Here is a 5,129-nt window from a genome sequence, read left to right as displayed (position 1 = left end):
CAGGAATGCAACAGTTGGTGAGGGAAGTCAGGCAAACACATCAAGTAGCCAGAGAAGAGAGTCATCAACTAACAGCACAAAAGACACCTGGCTGTGAAAATGGACTTTGTAACGAACAAAGGAAAAAGGAAAAAAAAAAAGGTCTGTCATTTTCAAGAAACCATCCAGAGAAGTGTGCTCGGGGAATATCCTGCCCCCGGGCAGGGGAAGGAGGGTCATGGTCATGGCTGGAGAGCCTAGGCTGGGTTCCATTGCACTTCCCGTGCCACGCGGGGCTGGGGGCCTTCTGCTGTTGGGCCCTGATGTCAGTCACTGTCTGGCACAAGGCAAATGACCCTTCTTCACTTTCTTCATTTGTAAAATGGGAATGAGTCTTCAGGGACCTTAGCAGAATGGAATTATGAGCATATATAACTTTTTAGCATCAGGAAAAGCGCTCTCTGTAATTTTTCTAAAGAAAGTGTGACAGCCTTGAATCTGGTGTAGGCATCTGCAAGAAACTTTTTATTGGGCCTTTTTTGGTGTGTGGGTACAAAGGCAGTTACAGAGGCTATGAATAATAGAGAAAAATAAAGGCGTTAAAACACTGGTGTTTCCAAAATAGTAGGGGAGAAGACACAACAACCTCTTGCATCCCAAATAGCTGGGCTAAATACCCCAGAGTACACTGAGAACGACCAGTCTGGGAATGGGGTATCTGGATATCAGCCCAGTTCCCCCACTAACTGGCTCTTTGACTCTGGATAAGGCAGCTCACCATGGAGGTTGTGCAGCAAAAGAAGTGAAGACTCCAGGGCCAGTCAACATTAATCCTGTTCTACCACTCGCTGGCTATGCTACCACAGCCATGTAGCTCTCTGCCTCAGTTTTCTTCTCAGGTAAAATGGGGCTAATATTTTAAAATGCTAGGATTCTGTGGTCTTTTTACTTTTTAGTATTTCAGTCGGTTATAGTGACTCGTATTGTGACATTTTAGTTGTTTTACACATTGAAGACAATAAAGGAAGAGAAAGTGCAATTTTTTTTTTTCATGGAGAGCTTAAATTTAATGTGTCCCACCAGGGGGTAAAGTGCAAATTTTTGACCATAAAGCATAATTACTGCAAACTCATTATCCTTTGGAAGTGGGAAAAAACCCACAACTTTCCAAATCTTACACTTGAGAATTTTTAAACAATTTCTATCTTGCATTTAAATTGGAACTATTTAAAGATGTAAACTATAAACACATACACACACACACACACACACACACACACACACACACAAAGACACACACACAGAGTTTGGTTAAACAACATGTGGAAAAAAGAAGATGGGCCCACCCGCATATCAAAGCTTTTTATCTTTAAAAATATCTGAACTATAGAATTTATTTCCTTTGTTCCAATTCTATTGTCACCAAGGCAACCTCTTGACGATTTTAATTCCTATAATTTGGTTACAGGGAGCAAACGTGTTGGCCAGGGAGATGTGAGTTTCTGATCTGACATACATATTTTTCACATATTAGTAAATTGACTGATTTTATTTTTAGAAATCAGATTCCTTGCCTCAGAAAGTCAATGTTATAAACAAAGGGTTGGAGAAGAACTTTTCTGCATTAAAAGATGCCCTTAGGAGCTTCCCTGGTGGCGCAGTGGTTGCGAGTCCGCCTGCTGATGCAGGGGACACGGGTTCGTGCCCCGGTCCGGGAAGATCCCACATGCCGCGGAGCGGCTGGGCTCGTGAGCCATGGCCGGTGAGCCTGCGCGTCCGGGAGCCTGTGCTCCACATTGGGAGAGGCCACAACAGTGAGAGGCCCGCGTACCGCAAGAAAAAAAAAAAAAAAAAAAAAGATGCCCTTAGGAGGCATAAAACCCAAATGGCAACGTGGGATCCTTGATCAAATCCTGGTTAGAAAAAAACAGCTATGGGAGACATTTGGGACAATTTGAATAAGGAGTGAGAATTAGATATTAGGGAATTAATTGTGTTAGGTGTGATAATGATGTTGTGTCTAGGAAAGAAAATGCCCTAATTCTTTGGCGAGGTATGCTGGGAGGTTGAGGGGTAAAGTGACTGGGCGTGTATAGCTTACTTTGAAATGGTTCCACAAAATATATATGCGAAGCATATATGGTGAAGTGTTAACAAGTATCAAATCAAGTTGGTAAGTGTATAGTTATTCATTGTACTATTCTTTTTTTCTGATTGTTTGAAAATGGTTGTCCTACAAGTTTAAATATCTGAAGCAAAGTTAAAAGCTGAAGTTAGGTTCTCAGTAGCTCTGAAGATTTTTATGTTGAGTGCTGCATCCTTGACTTGGGATCTGAGGTAGGGATAGAACCATAGCACTAGCTCTGGCCCAGCAGCTGTCCTGGACGTGGCAGGGACGCTTGGGCCCCAAGTGTGTGAATGTTGCCCTAATTACCTCCTCCTGTTATGAAATGAAACCGGTGTCTGTAGTAACTTGTCCAGAGAACACCAGCATGGAAATATAATGTCCTTAGAACTTAAAATGAAAAATAAGTTAGAAAGATAAAGGACTGATTACACAAACAAGCAGCCCTGCTCTCTTCCAAGGTATTTTTCCCCTCGCACTTTGCAGGATTGGAAGTAGAGGAGGTGTGGCCAAAAAAGTCATTAATAAGGAAAACTATCAGGTCATTTGTTTTTTATCCTTTTTCTCTAGATACAGCCTTCCTTGAAAACAATGGTTAAAGGCAGAAATAGATCCTTTAATGCTTTCGAATGTTCCTTAACTTTCAGCGATAAAATACCTCCTTCTTACGGGGCAAGTACCTAGTGGCTTCTTGGAAAGATGTTTATTCTCCTTCTTCCCCCGTTATACACTCGCCGCACTGGGACTTTATAAAGGTCAACACGATTATAAATAAGAAACCATTTTAAAGGAGAATGGTATCCATCCATCCAGTGCAGTAAATAAAAATATGTGGTTTTGCCTCATCAGGACAAGGAGCCCTTCTCAGACTTCATGTTTTTATTCTGTTGTCAGCCTTCCCATCCCCACCCACGAATCAGTTCATTTTTGATCTCATGTCACTGAGCCCACATCACTGGGACAAAGCCCAGTGTCACATTGTTTTCTACATGGTGTTATTTGTCAGCTGGTCTGGAAACACAGCCCACCATGGGTAGGGCTGGCCTCTTCTTCCGTAGTCAAGTTCATTCTTTCTCTTGGTTTGTACATATTAAAACTCACCTTTGCTTTGGATCTATTTTTGATGATGACCTTATTCTATTCTTGTGGCCTCTTTTTCTGCTTCACCCAGACAGTTTTGAAACATGTCGCTTTACCATGCTTTTTAAAATTTGATGGGAAGACTTAGGTCAGGTCTTCTAGAAGTGGAGTGGATTCACATGTGTGTGATTTGTCACCGAAGGGCTCCCAGGAGGGGAAACTGAGGGAGTGGGGGAAACAGGGCAGAAAAAGGCAGGAACCCAAGCAAGGGGGCACCTTCTGGCAAAGTCCCAGCCTCTGCCTGATCCTGCAGGGGACCTTGGAACAGAAATGCTATCTCAGGGTTTGTCCAGCCAAGTTAACTGGGCTCTCATGCTCCTGCACCAGCAGGTCATTGGCTAACGTCAGTCTGGAGGGATGTAAACTTCTAAGCACATTCAACCCTCTGTGGGTGGTGCTGGCCAAGCCAGGCTGTCCTCCAAAGAGACACAGCCACACATGGGCATGCGTGTGTGTGTGTGTGTGTGTAGTGACAGTGTTCATTACAGTGGGGCAAGGCCCATCGTTACTTTCCCCCCAGTATATTCCTTGAGTTTTCTTCCTTTTTAAATAAAAAGTTTACTATCAGTTTCAAAGTTCTCTGAGTGAACCAGGTGGAATTTGAATTGTTATGGTTTCGAGTCTACAAATGGATTCAGTATATTCCTTTCATAGATGACTCTCTTTTACCTTTGCCACATCCCCTGGAGTGCAAATTTAGACCATTTTATTAGCGTGGTGGAATTAAAAAGGCTGGGAATGATTGATCTCCACTGTTACTTAAATGTTTAAATAATGATATAAAAAATTTGAGACAAGAACTGCAGTTAATCAATTAAAACCCAGGCATAATCCACCTGCTTAACTAAGGCTGGAGCTCCAGTGACAGTCCTAAAATACACTCAACTTTGGATTGGTTCAGATAATGATCTTTTATTTGTTTTTTTCTTTAAAAGTGGTATGTCAACATCACTTCATTTCTACATTTCAGAGTTCTGTACATTTCTTAAAAGGAAATAAGCAATGCTCAATGTACAAAGTAAAAACAGAAAACTAGAAAAATCTGAATCAAATGGAGGAAGTTGCCAGAGGTCATACAGTACAAATTAGTAATATGATGTCATCTGAAGTGCAATACCACTGCTGGGATGATGAGTTAAGGGATGAAATAAAAATACTCTATTTTAAACAAACAGTATATATATATTTATATGTATATTTTTTACAGATAGTAGACCCAGTGATATCTGTCATATTGTAAAAACTTATTTACAAATAACTTTTTTTAGACATTACATATACATCAGCACCGTAGTAAAAACAAAAACAAAACAAAACCACCTTGTTAAAATCTACCTCTCTATGTAGTTGGTCCCAGTACTGAGCATTCGGAGGAAGCTTTAAAAAGAGCATGGAGCGCCCCTCCCGCTCCATCGGCCACCTCCAGTTTTCTCATCATTTCTTATACATTTCTTTCCTGTACCTTTCAGAAAAAGGTAATTATATATTCTGTGTCTTCTCATTTGTTTACTTTCTTCTGTTTGTTTTTGGTTTTCATCTGTTTCCACTCAAGAGTTTCCCTGGCAGTGTCCCTCCCCACACAGGGAGTTCACAGTCAGCCTGCCCCCCACCACCTCTTCCCAGGGGTGGCCCACTTGTTTTCCATCCTGCCCCTGGCTGAGTAGGGCTATGACCTTGGTACTTGGAGAGCAAGCCAAGGGCAGTGTTTGCCTGCCTGCTGCCTCTCTGCATCCTCTGCCCCAGCTCTTCATTCGAACCCCCTTCCTTCCCAGGACCCGCCGCCAGTGCAGCCAGTCCGGCTCCCGTGGCTGGGCCGGGGCTCTGGTGTGGCGAGTTACAGGTGAGTGTGCAGAAGCGAGCCTGCCTTTTGGACGCGGCGGGGGGG

Source organism: Lipotes vexillifer, unplaced genomic scaffold (assembly GCF_000442215.2).
Source record: "Lipotes vexillifer unplaced genomic scaffold, Lipotes_vexillifer_v1.1 scaffold219, whole genome shotgun sequence".
Taxonomy (NCBI): domain Eukaryota; kingdom Metazoa; phylum Chordata; class Mammalia; order Artiodactyla; family Lipotidae; genus Lipotes; species Lipotes vexillifer.
This window is presented reverse-complemented; position numbering follows the sequence as displayed.